The sequence below is a fragment of the Cryptomeria japonica genome, chromosome 7 (assembly GCF_030272615.1).
Source record: "Cryptomeria japonica chromosome 7, Sugi_1.0, whole genome shotgun sequence".
Classification (NCBI taxonomy): Eukaryota; Viridiplantae; Streptophyta; class Pinopsida; order Cupressales; family Cupressaceae; genus Cryptomeria; species Cryptomeria japonica.
In genome coordinates this window covers 784,719,846-784,742,151 of record NC_081411.1, presented here as the reverse complement: position 1 = coordinate 784,742,151, position 22,306 = coordinate 784,719,846, and the positions used below count along the sequence as shown (strand labels likewise).

At 35.5% G+C, this 22,306-nt stretch overlaps 1 pseudogene; it reads right to left on the bottom strand.

Annotated features, from left to right (window-relative positions):
* LOC131068986 (plasma membrane ATPase 2-like) overlaps positions 1–21,050 on the bottom strand; it is a 42,188-nt pseudogene extending 21,138 nt beyond the window's left edge.
* Positions 21,051–22,306: the final 1,256 nt, after the last annotated feature.

Genomic DNA, 22,306 nt, shown 5'->3' with positions numbered 1-22,306 from the left:
CAATTCCAAGACCACCTTTGTTGGGTCATTGTTCCTCAATAGAACTTATAATCACAATAAAAAGGCTTTTCAAGGTTCTCTTTTGAACAGATAGAAAATCTTGTGGCAAAGGTGATAATAAAACTGGAGAATTATATTTGTCTTCATTTTCATCTTCTTCCATGTATTCATCAATGTCCATGTCTCCATCTATTGGAATATGCACACTCCAATGAGACATTGTATGTGATTGAAGGTTTTGTCATTGATGGAAAACTTACCATCCTATGGCATCAACAAGGCATTACACCAGCAAGATTGTTGACCAACATCAGCAGAACACACTCTACACCGGCACTCATAACACTGGCACCAGCATAGAGAAAGGAAGTATACCAGCACAGAGGCCGACAAGATTTTTGTTATATTATATTTTGTTTATTATTTAAAAAAATTTGTAAGATGACTTGATATCATTGTAAAATGACTCTTATATATAAAAGAGATCATTGTAGATATTTTGGAAGGAAGTAAGTAAGGAATGTAAGTGAAGAAAAAGATTAGGCAGACCTATTATGTGAAATATAGGTTAAGGGGTATATGTAAAGAACAGAGTAGAAACCGGTACTGAATCTGGAATTGAAGATGCTTTTGTAAAGTAGTACAAGTCATTGGATTTGTATAATCCACATTGTAAGTCAGCGAGACTTCCCATTTGAGCAGTGAGCTCTAGGCACTTGGCCTTCCTGCATGTGCAGGCCCCTATTGTAAGTAATATTCTCTTATTGGCCAGTAAATGAATATTGTGGGTCACAAATCCCACTAAGGTTTTTCCCACACCGGGTTTCCTCATTAAATCATTGTGTTATGGTATGATTTTCATGTGGTTTCTTTCATTTCTATTTATTGCATTATTTCTTGCATACCGGTACATTGTTACAATATGTTTTGCATGTTTTAAGTTGATAAATTCTAATTACCGGTTAGATACTGATTCACCGCCCCCTCTTAGTATCTGTGAGTTTCCTAACAATTGGTATCAGAGCATGGTCCTCTATTTTCAGAATCCTAATAGCTTGAGGAAGATCTTGACACCGGTAAAGATGGAAAATCTGATGAAGCAACTTGAAGCAACTCTCGCAGACTATGATGCAAAAAAATTGAAAAATATCAAACTAGAAGATGATCTAAAAGTAGCTCAAGATATCATTCAGGCACTTCAAGATAATCTTACTATTGCAAGAAATAAGAGGAGAACTTTGTGAAAAGATGTAAAATGAGAATGATGAAAAGGAATCACTTAATGATATGTTAAGTAAGCTGAAACTGGAGAATAACTACAAAGAATGAGATGCAGGATATGACTATGAGATTTTGTAAAGAGATTGAAGATAGGAAGAAGAATGAAGAAGAATTGATTAGAAGACTAAGTGATGCAACAAATGAGAACACAAGACTTAGCTATGAAAATGATCTATTAAAGATAGATCTGATGCACACTCAGAATGACTCAAATGAACTGATGAGACAGAAAGAAGTCTTAGAAAGAAAACTAGAAACTGCAAATCAACATAAAGAAAAATTCAAGAAAAGCTCAGAGGAACTTGGCAACTTGCTGAAGAATAAAAAACCTAAAGGTGACACTTCTGGAATTGGCTTTGAAGTTGGTGAAAGCTCTGGTACTGCAAACACAGAGGATCACAACAAACCGGTAAGGCAACCTAATGCTTATAAATTCAATGGAAAATGCTTTAACTATAATAAGTACGGTCATAGAGAAAATGAATGTAGATCTAGAAATTATTAGAATATCAACACACCCACTGGTTAATGTTCTAAATGCAACAAAGTTGGTCACAATTCTGAGAATTGCAGAATGAATGTGAGATGTTATGTTTGTGGAATAGTTGGACATTTATCTAATCAATGCAGAACACAAACTGACATAGATTATGGGAAAGCTATTTAGAAGAATAATGTAACTTGTTATGCATGTAACAAGATTGGGCATATTGCAAAATTCTGTAGAAGTAAAGGATCACCGGTAGACAAAAAAAGTTCTAACTTGAAAGGTAAAGAAAAAGTTGAAGAGGTTAAGCAAGAATTATCAAAACAATGGATTAGAAAAGCTGATCTAAATATTGGGGATACTCCTCCACCAGCAGAACCAATCAATGCTCCACTGGCAGGATAGAGTGATGTTCCATTGGCAGGACAGAGTGATGCTCCACCGGCAGGAAGTTCTTCATCGAGTTGAAGAAAGTTTCCTTGAGGGTTTGCTGATCTAAGGACACATGTGCTATTATTCCCTCGGTTAGAGATGAGAAGTTAGAAATTACTTTATTACCGGCAGACAATATTAAGTGAATACTTAACTGGCATACATTTAATGTGGTAGATAGCAAAGTAACACTATAAATTTGTGGTTTTGGCTCCATTTCATTTCACCGAGATTTCAAACCTACGAAGAGCACAAAGATTCTGAGCTAAGGCATTTCAAGCAAGAGTCAAGAACGCTTCAAGCAATCATCCATCCTAAAGGAAGTAAAAGGTATTTTATCATGGCATCCACCTCTGCACTTGAATATATAGCAAACCCTACTGTTATCAAAGTTGTAAAAATACCTAGGCCCATATTTCAATTAGTTCCCGAAGTAGCAAAGAAAGATGATACTTTAGGTGCTTTTTCTCAAATTCCTAAATGAGTTGTTTATGTTGAAGACCCCAGAATTTACATTCACTGCAACATTGAGGAACTAGGAGATGAAGAGATTAAAACCATATTTAAATATGTCATATGTTATGAATACAGTAATGTAAAAGATGAACATAAGATCATTGAAACCCTAGGATTTACAGAGATCCTTAGCATTCCTGAATTCCCCAAGGATGTGATTAGGATAGTGTTAAGCAGGGTAAATGGTGAATTTTTCTGGTTAGATGCAATTCACAAAATCAGCAAGGAAGCTGTGAAAGTTGTCACAGGGTTACTGACCACCGGTAAAAGGCCAAACAAGACTAACCAATGACCTAGTTATGAACCTAACTGGTGCAACATCCGACAGAAGGTCCTTAAGAGTCAATGATGTAAAAGATACTAATGTAAGATTTATTAGCATGATATTAGGATATAAGGCAACTCATGCAAATAGACTTAATTCAGTGTCAAGTCTGTGCATTAAGAGTGCTTATGACATGGTCATAGATAATGCAAAGATTGATGTATGTGAGTGGTTGAAGGACAAGTTAATTGACAACTTAGGCAAGATTAAGAAGATCAAGAAATGAACTTTCAAGTTTGGAAATCTACTAGTATGTCTGATGCTACATATAACCAAACAGGTTCCCAGTATAGGCTACAAAGAACTTGGATATGATATACTGGTAGGTAAACAGCTAACAAAACTATTCAATAATATGGGAGAAGATAAGGAAAACAATATCAATGATTTCTTTCAAGCACTTAAGGCCAAAATGAAGAAAAGAATCCGATTATCACAAAATATTGTTGACAAATATAAGGATGAAATATGCTTTGTAATCAAAAAGGATGAGATCTGGATGGAGGAAGTCATCCCTAGGACAATCTGGGTAACAAAAATGGGTTATGAAACAGATGACCTTATCATTGAAACTTATGCTAAAGAACTTCTGGAAGCCCCTAAAGAACCTAAGGAAGAAGTATTTTGTAGTGTAGAAACTATTGAAAGCCAAATACAATCCCATAAAAGAGTAAAAAAGGTTGACGCAATTGTAAGAAGAGGTTCTACGCAAGCAAAGGAAATCAAGGATAAAGTAATGAAACAAACCGGTATAATAGAGGATGAGTTAGTAGGTCCACAACCTGAAACTCACCTATCACTAGTAGGCGCATCTTTAGAGAATGAGATGCCTGCAACTTTCAAAAGAGTTGTAAGGAAAAGAGATCCCTCACCGGCAACCACACCCTCACCTAGGAGGAGAAGACAAAAACAACAAGTAGTGAGATCTCTGGTCAGAAAGGCTACACCAAAGAAGAAACTGACACACAAGAAGAAGAAGAGGACAAATAAGGACTTGGCCACTCTTGACATACTATTGAATGAAATTACAGAGGAAGGGAAACTGAAGAATATGGAGAAAATATATGACACTCTAACAGCTGATGAAAAAGAACAAGTAGAAAACAGTGTTATATTACATATGGATATGTATAAGAAATTTCTAATGGAAGTAGTAGATGAAGTACCATATGAACTATTTAAGAGATTGGAAGAAAGGAGACAAGCAGTAATTGAACTTGACAAGAAAATAAAGGTAGAAAAGCTACTTGCTGTATACCCGGTGAATTCACCCAAAGAAATTGATGACTTAATTGCTGAAGCCAACTGGTCATTATTTTCTACTGCACACCAACACATTGCTTTAATGGTTGGAAGAGTTAATGAGGTGACTGAGGAGACAGAAAATGCATGCGACATTTTTCTAGTGGAAAAAGAAAAACAAGAAGAATACATGAGCCACAAACCTATAAAGGTATATCAAAAAGAAAGAGACAAGGGTAAAGGTAAAGTTGGTGGACCACCTAGTATCAAGGTTAAAGACAACTTACCCCCACCTCCTTTGATTACTCCACTGGTAAAAACAACAATTACAAAAGATCAATCGGCAGTTCAAAGTATGGATGTAGAGGATGTCAGTCCTAATCCTGAAGTCTTATATACAGTGGATGTTGATACTCAAAAGATCAACATTATGGTAGACAAAGATACAACTGATAAGACTGACATGGCTAGTGAGCCTCCGACGGATGAGCAAACTGAAAACACAAAAGAGAAACTGACAGATGTCAAAGTGCAACAGGTAGAAACTTAGACTCAAACTGAGATGATGCAACAAACAAAGAAACAAATAGAGAAAAGGGCTCTGGAATAGGAACGACAACAGGTACAGGGACAGGTTCATGAGGAAACAGTGCAACCAGAAACTAGAGAAGTAGAAAAACCATTGCTTAAGGAAATGCAGACACAGATAGACCTACTAGAGGTCAATACAAGCTTGGTTACTTCCATCAGCAGTACTCAAAATGTTGGTTCCACATCATCAAGCTACAAATCAACTAATGTGACTGAATTACTCTTAGATTCAATTAAAAGGATAACAGATTGCAACTCACAAGCTTATAAGGCAATAGATGACACAATCCCAATTTTGAAGGTAATCGCTCCTAACTGTAATATAGACAATAAAGATTCTTTAGGACAACTTGATGCCTTGTATAAATATATCATAGAAAACATTGAGAAAATAAAGGAAGAGGCATTGAAGGATAAATTGGAAATTGAAAAACAAAGATTCTTTGATGAGCAAATAAAGAAGTGTACCAGGGATTTTGACACACTTCTACCGGAACTGTGTAACTTATTGAAAGAGTACAAAACTCTGTACAAAGACACCTGTAAGACAAAATGTTTGACTGTAGATATAGATAAGAAAATAAGCAAGGTACAGGATGAAATCAATAAACTTGCCAATAATTTTGTTAACTCACCTGATACATTATCAGTTTTTGAGCAAAAGATAACAAATTTTGAGGAAGAATTACTTAAAGTAGAAAGAGAAAAGGAGATAATAGTGAATAAGGAAAAGTATTTGAGATTAAAATTGAGTCCAAGATTGGACTATCTAGCATCACTACGGAAGGAAATATCTGAGGCACTGATACAGGGACATAAAACATCGGCAGAGCATTTGCAGCATCTCACCAGTACAGCTAAAAGAATAGAGACAATAATAAGAGATAGTAAAAAGTTTATGGAGAGTATAAACTTGATTTTGGCAGATCTATTTCAAATTGTAACTACCTAGTTACAAGGTTGAAACTACAAACTCTACTTACATCTTGACAACCTTTGTCATTGATGCCAAAGGGGGAGTAGTGGTATGAGAAAATTCAAATATCACAGGAATCATATGCTCAGGGGGAGCACACATTTTTGGTAACATTTTTTTCGACTTCACATTTTTGGATACACTTTTGAAATTTCTCATGAGTGTCGCCATCAATGCCAAAGGGGGAGATTGTTGCCATATGCATGCTCCAATGAGACATTGTATGTGATTGAAGGTTTTGTCATTGATGGTAACCTTACAATCGAATGGCACCGGCAAGGCATTACACCAGCAAGATAGTTTACTAGCATCAACAGAACATACTCTACACTAGCACTCAAAACACCGGCACCGACATAGAGAAAGGAAGCATACCGGCACAGAGGCCAATAGGATTTTTGTTATATTATATTTTGTTTATTATTTGAAAAACCTTTTAAGCCGACTTGATATCATTGTAAAATGACTCTTATATATAAAAGAGATCATTGTAGACATTTTGGAAGGAAGTAAGTAAGGAATGTAAGCAAAGAAAAAGATTAGGCAGACCTATTATGCGAAATATAGGTTAAGGGGTATATGTAAAGAACAAAGCAGAAACCGGTACTAAATCTGGCATTGAAGATGCTATTGTAAAGCAGTACAAGTTATTGGATTTATATAATCCACATTATAAGTCAGTGAGACTTCCCATTTGAGCAGTGAGCTCTAGGTACTTGCCCTTCCTGCATGTCCAGGCCCCTATTGTAAATAATATTCTCGTATTGGTTAGTAAGTGAATATTGTGGGTCACAAATCCCACTGAGGTTTTCCCACACTGGGTTTCCTCATTAAATCATTATGTTATGGTGTGATTTTCATGTGGTTTCTTTCATTTCTGTTTATTGCATTATTTCTTGCATACCAGTACATTGTTACAATATGTTCTACATGTTTTAAGTTGAGAAATTATAATTACCGGTTAGATACTGATTCACCCTCCCTCTCAGTATCTGTGAGTTTCCTAACACCATCAACGTCCATGTATCTAGCATTGTATAGAGAAACAAGATGATTTCCTTTGGATTTTCCTTATTCGTCATTTTTATAATAATTTTTTTTATAATGACTAAACATATTTAATGGGAACTTATAGAGAAGTGAACTCACATCTTCTTTGTCATCTATTCATAAAGAATGGTAATGGATTGTTGACATTTCAATCGATCTAATGATTGCCTATTGATTGAAAAACATTAGAAATTCATCACAATTTTTTACTACTCATTGGCTAATAGATTTTTTATTTGGGAAACAATAAAAAAACCTCAACGCAAATATAATCAGCTAATCAGAAAAAGTGAGAAACACAAAATTACTCCAAAATAAAATTAGAAGGCTTGAAAATATTGTAAATAAATTTTAAGTTCCTAGCATGGTTTCCAAGACTAAACTAATTGAAAAATGTGGAGAACTCAAAACATTAGTCTCTGCCTATATATAGGTAATGAATAAAAAGCTGAAATTGATACCATATTGCTTTAAAGTCACCAAAACATAACATCATGCATATAAATTATCATACATTGCAACAACATTGAACATACAAGGCCTAAATGGTCTCCATAAACATGATGTATTAAGGAATTTTACTAGAGATCATAAGCCGGACATCATCCCGGTTAAGGAAACTAAAATGAGTAAGGAAAAAATTGAAAAATTAAAATTCTTCAAATAGGGAGGTGTTTGGGGTAGTAGTTCAAATGGGAAATCAGGTGAGGTGGCCATAGTTTAGAATAAGAAAACTATTGATGGATATTTGAATGCTAAAGATGGTAATATTATTTCTATGAGAGTTAAATGTATTACCGATGGACAGGAATGGTGGTTACCAACATTTATGCCCCAAATTCCTAAAGCTGCTAGGAGTAAATTTTGGGATAAAATTTAGCAGAAAAGGGGGTTTTTCTCTCAGGATAGCTGGCTGTTGATGGGGGATTTCAATACCCCGTTGCAAGAAATTGACAAATTTGGAGGAACTCAAGCTCAACTAGATAGCAGGATTGACCTTATGGACTTCATCAAAGCCAATGCCCTGATTGATGTTGATCTTATTGGAGCTTCCTACACTTGGTCTAATCAAAGAGATAGAGGAGATCTTATTTAGGTAAGGCTTGATAGATCCCTTACCACTCTTGAGTGGGTCCTTAAGTATAGATGTTCTTTCTCTGTTATTAACAGAATAGGATCAGATCATTATCCCATTTCTTTTGTTGCTGATTTTGTTAAGGGAAAATGTTGTTTTCCTTTTTGGTTTGAAAAAATGTGGATTTCACACCCTTGGAAAATTCCATTGCCAAATGGTGGAATATTAATGTGGATGGTTCTGCCCTGTTCAAAGTTGCTAAAAAACTAAGAAATACCAAAGATAACATTAAGATCAGGAACAAAAAGGTGTTTGGAAATATTTTTGAATCCAAAAGCAAGTTGAAGGAGGAATTAGAACATATTCAAAACTCTATTCAAAAAGATGGTTATAAGATGTTTCCCAAGGCTAAAGAAGATGAGATTCTAGCTAAACTACACAACACTATATCAAGAGAAAAAATCTATTGGAGGCAGAGATCTAGGGATATTTGGTTGGAAGCCAGTGATATAAATACTATATTCTTTCATATGACATCTATGAAGCATAAAGTTTCTAGTAGAATCTCTAGATTAATTGTTGATGACAAAATCCTTCTCAAAGATGATAACATTGGTGATGAAGTTGTTAGGTTCTTCTCTAATCTCCTTACCGATAGTAAGGATATTGACATTGTAAAGCAACAAGACCTAGTTGATAACATTCCTAAGATTATTGAACCTCATCAGAATAAGATATTATCTTCTATCCTTATAGCTGATGAAATTAAAAAAGTTGCTTTTTCCTTTCAAGGGGATAAGGCTTTGGGCCCGGATGGGTTTCCCATGTTTTTCTTTCAGAAATATTGGCATATTGTTGGGGAAGACACAGTCAATGCTATCAAAGAATTATTTGGTTCTAGAAGAATTCTTAAGGAAATCAATTCTACTTTTATTGTTCTAATTCCTAAGGTGATTGGAGTTGATTCTATGGGAAAGTTTAGGCCAATAAGTCTTTGTAATTCTTTTTACAAGATTATTTCAAAAGTCATGACTTCTAGATTGTTGGTTGTTCTCCTCTTTGTTATCTCTGAGGAGCAAAAAGGATTCGTCCCAAGTAGGCAAATTTTGGATTCTATTATTCTTGTGCATGAGAATATCCACTCTCTTAATGCTGCAAACAAAGAGAGATTCTTGATTAAATTGGATCTAGAAAAAGCCTATGATAGAGTGGAATGGCAGGTTCTTTTCAAGGTTATGGAGGCCTTTGGATTTGACGAGAAGGTAATTAAAATTACTAGAGAATTGATATCTACTCCAAATTTCTCTATTCTTATAAATGGATCTTTGTCTATATTTTTTAAATCTTCTAGGGGCCTCAGGAAAGGAGACCCTATCTCTCCTATTCTTTTCACTATATTGGATGTATGAGCAGACTGATTCAAAATTTGAAAATGAATAAAACCATCAAAGGGTTGCAACCCTCTTTTGCTAATGTTTCCTATACTCATCAATAATTTGTTAATGATACAATTTTGATGGGATATTCTTCTGTTGGTGAGGTTGTTGCATTCAAAGGTGCTCTTACTTCTTATTCCTTGGCTACTGGATAACAAGTTAATTGGGAGAAATCTGTTATTTATTTCATAAATACCTCAATATTGAGGCAACAAAGGATTGCTAACATTATTGGATGTAAGGTGGAGTTGCTCCCCTCTACTTATTTGGGTCTCCCTCCTGGTTTGGCTCCTCCAAACTCTTTCTGGAACTCGTTAATTGACAAACTCAACAAAAAATTGGTAGATTGGAAAGGATCTATGCTATCTCAAGCTAGTAAGCTTCATCTTCTTCAAGCTACTCTTCAGAATCATCTTGTTTATGCTCTTATCTTGTTTAGTATACTGGTTAAATTTGTTGAAGATTTAGAAAGAATTCAGAAAAGATTTATTTGGTTAGGGGTAGAAGATAAGAAAATGATAGTGTTGGTTGCTTGGGATAAAATTTATAATCCTAAGTGCAATGGGGGATTAGGTATTAAAGTTCTCAAAACTTTTTACAAAGCCTTGCTTACTAAACAGATTTGGAGGGCTTTTGGTATTAAGAAAGATTGGAGTAGGGTGTGGTTTGATAAAAATATACATAACTAGCCAATTCATTCTCTTCTCTACTTTGAAGATATCCTTGTTGGTTCTTTCATATGGAATAGTCTGATCAAATTTATAAAAGTTGCTAAAGCTGGAGATGGATGGGTCCTTCGCAAAGGTGATAAAATTAGGTTCTAGAAGGATGTTTGGGTTAAAGATGAACCTCTTTTTAACTAGGATTGCAGCCAATTCATTGATGAATGCAAAAGGAGGTATGGTTCTATGGTTTGTAATTATTGGAGTGAGAATAAATGGGTTAGACTTGATACAGTCTATGCTGGATTCTCACTACTCCAGCGGGATTTGCTATCCTTTTCTGTTAGTAAAGATCATGATGATGTGTTCTTATGGAAGAGAAATCCTAGGGGTAATTTCTCTATTGCCTCTACTTATAAAAAACTGTTACTCAGGCCAGCAACCCTATATGGACTAAAATTTGGAATAGATTCCTCATTCCTAAAGTTAACATGTTTTTTTGGCTTGAAACTCACAACAAGATTCTTACCATTGATAACTTGGCTCGAAGAGGATTCATGTTTCCTAATAGGTGTGAGTTATGTCAAAAAGAGGTAGAATTTGTGGATCATTTGTTTATTCATTGTTCTTTAACCTAGGAAATTTGGAGTAAAGTCTGGATGCAATAGAAAGTTGATTGGGTTATGCACAATAGTTTTAAGGATGTCATATTGCAATGGATCTTCCCTACCAAATTTCCTCTCATTAATACCCTCTGGTCCTTTGTCCTTCCTATGACTTGTTGGTATATCTGGAAGGAGAGAAATAATAGAATTTTTAGGGAGGCTAAGTGTTCTTCTTAGGTGGGTTTTGAAAATATATACAGGGCGATTAAAGAAAACATCAATACCATTCACAAAAACAACAAGCAATGTAGCTATTTTAATATGACTGATAACGAGAAAAGCATCCTTACTGAATGGAAGTTGACTCACAAGGTCTGCAAATCTGATATAAAGAGCAAGAGAGATAATGTTGTTTGGAGGTTCGCTTTTCATGATTGGATTAAGGTGAAATTTGATGGTGCAGATAAAGGTAGTCTTGGGAAAGCTGGATGGGGAGGAGTCATCAGAAATTCTTATGGTTTTTGTGTTGCTGCAATTGCCTCTCCCTTTAGAGTTCAAAACAATCATGTGGCAGAAGCTCACACAATGTTAAAATGTCTCTAGCTTGCTCAGAGTATTAACTTTAAATAAAAATGGCTGGAAGGGGATTCTCTCAATATTATTTAGGCTATCAAAGGTATTAGTTCCCCTTCTTGGACCATTTATAGTATCACTGAGAGTGCTAAAAAAATTATTAGATGCCTATGATAGTGTGATAATTTCCCATACCCTAAGGGAAGGTAATAGGGTAGCTGATTTATTAGCTAATGAGGGGGTTTTTTTTAGAGGAGCATACTAAATATATTGGAGAAGTTTCTTGTAAGAAGGGAGTCTGTGAGAAATTATTATTTGATAGAGTCCATGGTAAAAGTTAATTTCATTATTTATTTCCTCGGTTTGGATCTCAAAGAAAGATATTGGAGTGATGTGGAGTGTCAGTTGATTACCTGTTTAAGGCATTGTGATAATGATAATTGGTGTGATGGGCCTAATCATATTAACTATTGGTTCATATTGAATGTCCTAAAAGACTATTCAAATAACAAGAAAATCACCCTTTTTTTGATTCTAGCGTCTTGTTCTAGCTTCTGAGCTTGTTTCCAGTTGTCTTGTTTCTTCAGCATTTGGGTATTTCGTGTTCTATTGAGGGTTTCCACCTGAATAGACATCACATTTTGGGGGTAATCTTAATTGCAATGAGCCGTCCAACTGTGATAACTGGAAAAGCGAAAGGAAAATATGGTGAAGGTTGCATAGATATGGATTCGCTGATTACATGGAAAAACTGCACAAGAGTAAAAAGTCGGTGTCACATGGTTTTGCCAATGACTGGAGCAATAATAAAGTCACTTTGTTTGGACAAACATGGAAGTTGGATGAAGATTTGGTGGCAGAGGTTACAGGATTGTAGAAGGAAGGCACCAAATTTTATAGAGATCGAAAGTTCTCGGTGGAAGCTACCAAGAAATTCCCTAAAAATGATGAACAAAGGGCTTAGCTCGCTAAGAAGGACAATGTGTCCTACTACCTCCCTCACCAGGTAAAATCTTTTTGGCAGAAAACGTTAAGAGTTTTAATGGAATACCTAACGGCTGATGGTAGGTTTTCGAAGGTTTAAAATTACCATTTTGTCATCCTTAACCATTTTCACCGTGGCTCAAAGATTTTGTTTCCCTTCTATTTAGCCTCTTCCCTTAACGATAACTTGATCGACCATGCCAAAAAACCTAAATCCTATCCCATTGCTCACCAAGGCCTTATTTTCTTAATTTATGAGCATTTGAACGGTAAAGCTAGGGCTAATAGGGAAGATCCTTTGGTGGAAAATGCCCACATTTCTGAGGGTCATGATGGCTCTGATTCTAATGAAGATTCTTCTAATCTTCCTCTGCATAAGAAATTGAGGGTTGGTGATGAAGCTAAAGAAGACACGAAAGAGAATGTTGGTTCAGAGGAGGAACAGGGGAACGAGGTAGATGATGAGGTGGAGAGTGAGCAGAAGAAAGAGGTTGAGGGCAAGGAAGGGAATGTGTAGAGAAAAGATTATGTTGAAGAGCCAGAAGTGAAGAATAACCCTTATGTCTCAGATAGCAAGAATGATGTTCAACACAACATGGAGGAGGGAAACCCTAGGTCTGTGGGCTCTACTCCGATTATGGAGAACACAGACTCCATTCTGAATGCTGCTAGAAATATTACCCTAGAAATGTTCAATTTTCAGAAATGGGTAATTGATAACATCTCTAGTATTTAGAATAAATAGAGAGATGTGGATTATAAAATTGAGAACTTGATTAAGGATACCAACACTAAAGGTAAAGAGAATGTTGTGGATGATACCAGTGAGGTAGAGGACGAAGAAGAAATTCTGGACTGGCCCAAAAAATATATGATTAAGGGAGATTTGAAGCATCTTGAAGATGTGGTCAGAATCATCAAAGAAAAGGGAGAGGTTGATAATGAATTTATTATCAACCAGATTACAAAAAATGAGAAGGCCTTGAAGAAATTCATGGAGCATAGTCTTGAGGTTTTGAAGGTGTCTTCTCAAAACATGAACACTTTGGTTGCTTGTCTAGAGAACAACAAGCATAATAAAGAGATGGTGATCATTGATGACGTGCCAACCACTAGTTTTGTTCTTCACTCCTCTAGAGGCAAAACCAGGCAAACTACTAGTGAGTTGGAGTTGAAGACCAAAGACACCCATCAGATGCAGGAAAACAAAGACCTGAAAGAGGTAGCTAATGCTATGATGATTCTGGTTAAGGATGCAGAAGAGTCTATAAAGATTTTCATCTGACATGTAATCTATTGTTGGGTTGCCAGTTTCTCATTGGCCGGTTGCTATTCTTTTCCTTGGTTGTTGTTTTCTCTGTTGTTCTTTCATAGCCTTTCTTTCTTTGTCCTGTTCTTTCTAGTTTCTTTTATGCTTATCTTCTCGTTATGTATGCAGGTTTCGGGTCCCTTAAAACTTGATTTTCCTTAATCAAAAACATTGATTCTACTTTCAAATACAACAATGAGAAATCAACCAAAATACTTAAAATATTTAATCTTGTTAGAGTATACTTTTGAAATCTTCATACCTAAACTATTGATATAAATACACTAACTTAAAAATAGAATAAAAAGACAAAAAACACTTTAGCATTGTTGAAGATTTGTTGGCCCCTTAATACTCTTGTAAGGAAATAATACTAAATTAGATGCAAATTTCAAGAAAAATTGATAATTATAATTTCTTGGATCCTAGATATTTTAAAATGATATTGGCAACACAAGAAATTGGATCATCTCATCAATGGCTTTCTCTTAAGGCTTTCCAAACATATGTCTTAGATTCTATAAACTGATTATGTGTAATTGTAGTTTAGCTTTTTATTAATGCAGTTAAACTTTTCACATGTAGAAATTATCTCTATACGTACACAAATGATCTATCAATTAAGCCTAAATACATATCCATGAAAATTAATTGATATAAACATGATCTTTAGAATTTTCTTACCTTAATTTCTTATGTATATAATTTTTTGTAAAGAATATGAAGTGTTTATGAATATATTTTTGAAATCTATTGAATTATGATGGTAATTTCTCCTTATTTTGACTTGTATCTGGATCAATTTAGCAAAATTTAATAAGAAAAAATGTATAAAAAATTTCAAAGTTTCCAACTTGTATTTTAAAATTTTTAATAAAAGACCACCAAAATACAAAAGTTGCATTGAATAGAACACTATAGGAGACTAAATACCTACATGATTCTACTTTTTGGGTGGGATAAGGAGAGGTAGATAAAGAATAGGTGGAACAACATGTGAATCCTTCATAGTGGTAATGCTTTATATTGGTCACGTGCATAAAGATGGGTTATTGAAAGTTGGCTAAAACCAGCTTTCATTATAAATAGAATATAATGTGAGCATATCATAACATGGTAGCATTGTGGTTTGGTTAAAATACTATTATTATCGCACACTCATGCTATAACTTTCTTTTCAAAATACCAACAATCAAGGTTGGATTTACCATGGATGTTGCAAGATATGGACTACTTCTTTGCAATTTGAACACCTATGAATAATAATCAATAACATAGACTTTGTATCTTCAGACTTCAACAAAGAACATAACTTTGTTATCATTAAATCTACAAAAAACAAAAATTACACTGGTCGTTTAATGACCTTTCACTCTAAAATCTATCTTCTTTTATAAAATCTTAGCTATGCTCTTATTATTGTATTCCCTCTGCAACTACCCTCACATCAAGCCCTTTTGGCTCTTCAATTCTGAGATGTCCAAGTGGCATCACCATTTCTTCAAATTGTAAGAAAATAAGACCAATATAGAAAATTACAGATATAAACAAAATCACATAACACTCAGATTTACGTAGAAAAACTTGGTAAAAATTTACCAGTAAAAAATCACAATCAAATTGTCTTTCGTATTGTTTATTAGGAATTACAGAGTTGCAACAATATCAAAACTATACTTCGAAACATGAGTTCGAGCCTAAAACAACCGAGTTGTAGAGTCCTAGCTGACGACAACTTACTAAATATAGTAAGTATGCCTCGCAGAACTACATGTAAAACACATGTCGAAATTATTATTTATAGAAAGTTTCCTAACCAAACTTTGTATTTATAGTAAGTCTCAAAAAAATTCTATTTATAGAAAGTTTCCTAACAAAACTTTCTATTTATAATAAGTGGAGAAAAGGAGAAAACCCAGTGGGAAATAAAAACTCCCCTCCAAAAGAGAAATGATGTCTTCCAAGAATGCTCAATGATCTCCAAGCCAATGTTTTCATGTGACAAAGATTTGAGAATAAGGACCATACATGTACGTGAAAACTGAACCAGATTCGGGAATAAAGACAATAGATTTAGGTGATAACACTTAAATTTGGCACCTGCAAAAGGTGTCATCATCTAGTTTGACACTTAAATTTGGTATCAAACTAGATGATGACAGAATCTGATATGTACTAGATGATGACTGAGTCTGATAGGTAGAATCATGAGTATCATGAGTAACTCCAAAATCAGTCATGCTATAAGACGACGATGATGATATTCCCCAAATTTAAGTAAGCTCCCTTAAAATTTTCAAAAAAGCAACAAATTTAAATGAACTTCCTATGCTTGCGCCCTGTTGGTGTCGCCTCTGAGTGAGGAACCGCACTGTAACCGTCTGCGCGTGCCCTTCGCCTCTCTGTCCATGTCAACCCACCTAGAGCCTCCACCTGCATGCTAGATGATCGCCTGTGTGAGCGGCAAAGGAATGGCATACGCAGGTGAGGGTCGGATATAGCGAGAGAAGCCGCCCAATTGGTAGGCGCGTGCAAAGGTGCAACCAATCTGGGCACTGCAAGCCAGAAGATGACCACGTCGATCCCCCCTGTTCAAGTGTGCGCTACTTGCCTGGGCGTCGTGTGTGACTTGTCTTCTCCCACCAACGCGTGCTGATAGCCACTGCCCTCAACCACCTCGACCAAACCCTAGCACGGTGGCAAAAATGAATGTTGTTGCGGTAGGAGAATGTCTGGCACGCTGCACTCTTGAACCCTGGTGGCGCACTTCTAGCTATTACAGGCTACCATTCTGTATGTGTGCCACGGTGGAGAGCCAATATTGAAAGTGAGGGCCGATGTAGAGGATGAGGGCCAATTGGACCAAAACAGGGAGACAGTATGCAAGTCCACCGCATAGGGTGGAAGCACATGCCGCGATCGTCTCTATGCAGGTCGACAACACAGGCTATATATCTTTCTCGACAAACTCAGTTTCACAAGGCTTGAAACTATTTCTTAATTGCTCTGATATCCTTAAATGATTTTCTAGAATCTAAGAAATAAACAAGCACAAATGAAAGGAAGTCAATCTAGTGTATTAAGATTTCACAATGATCATGAGATCAAATCCTTGCATAAGTAGGCAAGGAGGAGGAGGTGAGATGGTTGGACACAACAATTGACTAACCCTCTAAGCATGCAACGCTTGTAGCTCACTTGACAAGTGTAAGAGCAAGTGGAAAGTGTCCATACACAAGGTGTCTCCACAAGGGAGGACACATGTCTACACCACATGATGTGAGACAACTAACTCAACTAGCCTAAGTAAACTTAAAGTAAGTGTGAAAAATTAAAACCTAGTCCTAACTAGTTTGATAATAACCTTGTGTTACAGTTAGATGGACCAACAAAAGAATTGGTTTCATGAATATGTGAGAATGGCTAGATAGATTTCTATTACCTTGAGAATTGGCGAGAAGAATTGATGATAATGGAGGCAAATACTCTATCATTTTTTGTATCATAACACTTTTTGATCTTTTTGGAAATTAGAACTAGAGAAAAACCTACCAAATGTATTTTCAAATTTCTAAGTATGTGGTGGAGGGAGTATGGTGTGTGATGTGTATAGAAAATTGGTGGAAATAGTGTCAAGCTACTGATACATCCAGTTACATAATCATTAAAATGTTTCTATTTCTAAAAGTAAACCTAAACGTTTGGAATAATTAAATTTTCAAGAAAGTTTTTCAAGAAAAGGAAAGAATAGAAATTAAACTGGAATCACTAAATGATAACTATTAAGATATGGAATGTATGTAGAGTATTTTAAATTGAAACAATAATTAAGATGCGAACACAAGGAAGTTTTGGCCCATTAAGAAATGTATTGGTGGTATAAGGCAAGAGGGAATTGGCTAAAATCAGGAAAAGCCAATTGAAAATGTTCTATGCATGTACAAAGGAAAGGAGCACATGAAATAGGATAGAAGAAATAATACAATTAGAAAGCTTGTTGGTGAAGAGACGAGAGCAAATTGAAATTGAAGCAGCTAACGTTTTTAGCTCACTTCTTAGACATAAACCTCATCCAATATCAATATCAAGGAGCTGCATCTCTCTTTCATTCCTAAATGCATCTCAAGGATAGAAAAAAATTTGATGAATGATCTAGTTGTTGGAGTCAAGGAACACTGAGAGGGGGCGTGAATCAGTTTTCTACCAGTAAATAAAATTTTAAACTTATTCTCAGACCATGGGAAGCAAATGCAAGAAAGCAAAATGTAGGAACACAAGATAACCAACTACAAAATCATAACACCAAGATTATTACATGGAAACCCGGAAAGGGAAAAACCATGGTTGGATTGGAACCCACAATATTCATATATTGTGATCACGAGTACATAAATATTACATAAGGGGAATGAACTTGCATTTAGGCCCACTACCTAGAACCAAAGGTTCAATTATAATATGGAAGTCACACTGAATTACAGATCATTTACAATGATAACTACAATAAATTAACTACAAAATAGTATCAAACAATGCTTGGATGAGTTCTGGTTAAGTGCAAAAAGTCTGACTGTAACTGCTATGTAACTATGCCCTCTTATGCTTCTCAGTTAGCTACCAGATCAAGAATGTGCACGTGAAACTACACCAAATAGGTTTCTCAATCACTAATCTCTCATATCAAACACCAAAAAGATCATCTACATTGGTCATATATATCTTCAATCACAAAATGAAACATTCATCAAGTTGGCCATCCATATTATGTAATGTAACGTGTAACCAAGTGTCAGCTTAGACAAGATCTTTAAGACATATGTGGATCAACCAAATGATGTCAAAATGATTTCTACATGTTAGCCCTATCATCCCATGCATGAATCTGACCACCGAAATCACTACAAAGATTCTAGACCAAAAGTAATCTACTTTCTTGAAGTACCAGTGATAGATTACCAGACCATTCCCTCTGTCGGTTACCAAAATCCATAACTACCAGATAGGATTTACATGAAGAGTTGCCATAAATGACAACCTAAACCATTATACATGCATTGGTGTCCAACACATGAGTGTCAATTGCAAATAATCTCCCCCTTTGGCATTGATGGCAACACTCATGAAAAGTGACTAAGTGTTGAGTCAACTTGTATACCGGATGAGAATTTCTAAGGCTCTCCCTTAGATCAAAAACTCAAAAACTTGTATCATTCCCTATACATTTTTCACTCTACTCTCCCCCTTTGACAACAATGCCAAAGTTGGGGTGCTACTCAAAAAATTATATACAACGGTATATACTGGATATTCTATACATACTTGAAGATATTTGCAAAAAGAGTCTTCAAAAATCCTAAGTGGGTATTCCACCCATTCTTCAAATTATCCAAAGCTGAGATGAAAGAACTGAAAATATAAGCATATATCTCCACATCTTTCAAGTCTATCAGAACTGGTTGTTGCATTAACTCCATGCAATCTACTTTGTTGCTCAACATGGTGTCCATCTAGGGGGCAATAAGGTTTCAGAGTTCACCAACCCACCTCAGTATCCTGTCCTTTTCTGAATTTAGGCTCAATATTTGTCAATTAGAGCCATAACTCATCCAACTATACTATTGGTAAGGGATACATTGGAATCAAACTACTGAGATATACCATCAAGCTTACCCTGGCAAATACTGATCTGCTTGTCTATATCTGATGTGAATTTGGGAAATATAAGGCATGACTTATATGTCTTTCCTCCTTCACTCAATGCCTCAAAGATTGTCTGTATTCCTTTGTTCAATCGGACCTTGTCATCTTCAATCATCTTCTGGAATGTCTACATACACACCTCCTTGAATCTATCCAATACTTTCTTGGTGGTTGCTTTTTCCAATGACTCAAAATTGGTAGTGATAATGTTGATCAACTATAACAGCCTACCAGAGGGGTTAGAGTTTGAATCTAATTGCAATTTCGGTACCATCTTATGGAAAAAACTTATAGACATCTCAATCAAATTTTTATCCTCACTCTCTAACTTAACCAAGTCCTGACTTGCTTGAGCCTGAATTGTTGCAACAACCACCAGTCTTTTAGCTGGAGACATCTATCCAATTTTAAGAGGTCCATCAAAATTGATGGATATTTGAGGTAAAATATGTTTCCCTTTGTCCTTTGGTGTGTCAGTTGCCATGATTACCTCATCATCATCAATTTTCTCCTTTCCCTTATTCACCTCTCCTACCTTATCATGTAGCTTATCCTTCTTTGATTCCCCTTTTCTTTCATCATTTTCTTGGTCCATTTCTTGCACAGGATGTGCTTCTTCCTTATCCTTTTCTTTTTCGTCAACCTTTGCATCGGTGTCACCACTTTGTGCAGTATCATCTTTTGGTGTCTCTTTGGCTTCTTCAACTTTACCTTCCACCACCTCTAGGTTGTCTTTGTCAGCCAAAGGATTTTGACTGTCCTTTGCATCAAGGATTATATTGTCCTAATCTTTTGGATTTTCCTCTATCTGAGTTTCACCCTTCTGATTACCAGGAGCACCTTCCTGTACATGTGAAGGGGAAGTATCTTCCTTCTAAGAGCCATCATCAAACTTGGGGTTTATTGGAACCCGATTGTTATTTAAGAACCTTTCCATATCTCTTCAGTTTCTTTTCTGACTTCCTCAACCTTGCCAACCATAAGCTTATTTACTCTATTTTTTCTTCAGAATTCCTTCTTGTTGGCTAGCTCCATGAGTCTATAAACTTCTTCTTGTGAAATACAAGCAGTGATATTGATCAATTCATGTTCTTTCATTTCCTTATCTACTCGGCTTGATAGCCTTCTAGCATCAAGAATGTTACATAGATCCTTTGGAATTCTATGTTCTAAGTCAATTAATGATTTGCTGAAGTTATGCAAATGCAACACAACAACTTCCTCAATTTCCCTCTGATCATTCTCATCAAGATTTTCATAGTATGCACTAATATTATTGAGATTACCATTAGTAATTATTTCATCTACCATTTCTTTTGTAGTCAATGGGGGAATAATGGTATGTTTACCTTCCACCTTGTTGGATTCAAGATCTACATTAAGCTCTTTCCTTAGATTTATTCTTCTTTCTTGCCTACCGGTTAGAAAAGGTTATGATTTTATCTTATTGTTTTGTTGGGCACAACCAAATTGTGGTTTCTCGACAACTTTGACAAATTCTCCTTTCTTCTTTGCTTTCTCAACTTCCTTATTTGACTCTGTCTCAGATGCAATAGAAGATAAATCGACATAAGTTCTTTTTGGTTTCATCTTCTGCTTCAGTACTCCTTTACCAAATGATTTTTGAGCTATTGCTTGAGGAGATGGCTTTACTAGAGCAGGAGAAGACTAAGTCTCCTTGGATGTAACCAGTTCAGTCTTAGGCTTCTTTGATTTCTCCTCTGCTTCCATCTGAGCCTTCTTCTCCTTGGATTTCTTGATAGCTTCTCTGGTAAAGTCCATTTGTTTAGCCACTTCCTCGACCATTTTTATTACCTTTCTTTTCCTTTCAGGTTGATTTAACTTCTTATGTGATTACATATCATTTTCTTTGAAAGTGCCAAATTTTGGTTCTTGAGTGTTAACCGGTTTGCTCAAAAGATGTTGAGAATAGCCTTCATGAGTTTGAACATCAACCTCATATCCCATTAGCATTATCCATATTTTCCTTGGCTCTACTGCTTCCATATGGAAATGGTCCTTATCAACCATGAAATAGATAGCATCTACATATTTCTCCACTACTTCCTTAGGGATCCTTTCCCTATTATTCATTGTGCCTTGGAAAGTTTTAAATAAAATCCATAGGGCAGCTATCTAAATCTCTTTATTTCCCAATATTTTTAGAACTTGTTTGATTTGAGTGGCTACTGGTAAGTCAAATGCCCATTGTACCTTGCCTATCTTGAGGATTTCATTCATGAAGTCTAGTGCTAGATAGACAATCAATGAACCGAATTTGAAAACATGCCTCTTGTCCAATTTGATTTTCTTCAAATTTCCCAGGAGTTCTTCAAGAATAACTATGGACAAGTCATACTGCATATCCCCTTTCACCATCTAAGAAGCTGCATATATTGTAGTATCGAAGATTGAATTCAATCTGTTATACTGATAAAATTTGTACCCAATGATCATTGATGCAATTTCACATCATGCTCTAATATATCATCAATATTCATTGACCTATTGTCATATTGAGCACTAGTTAGTTTATTGATGGTTTTGTTTGTTATCTTCCTGAAATTAGTTTTTCCATTGGTTTGGTGCAAACATGTGGCTGCATGAACGACTTTCTTGGTTATCTTATAGGGTCTATCCACCATATGAATTCATCGTGGACATGGCTCAAAATGTATCTTACCCATTCATCTTCATCGAAAGTTAGAAAATGAACAAATTATGTGAAACCCTTCCTCTACAATTGTGCATATTCTGATTTGGTGTTTCCAACTTCATCCATTATGATCTCAGTATACAAGGTTAAGATATCCTTAGTTCTAGTTTCCTCAATTGAACAGTGAATGTAAGCCCTAACATAATCAATGTGTAGAACTTCGTATGGCATGGATGAAAAAGAACCTTTAAGATCATCCTCAATAGATTTAAATGAATATGTTTTGAATTGAGGCCTTGCTCATTCAAATATTTCTACTAATAAAGTTGTATCAATAGAAGAAGATACCATTTCAATAAATTTAGGGCTCAAAGGTTGAACACACTTCGATAAATACCTTTTCTTA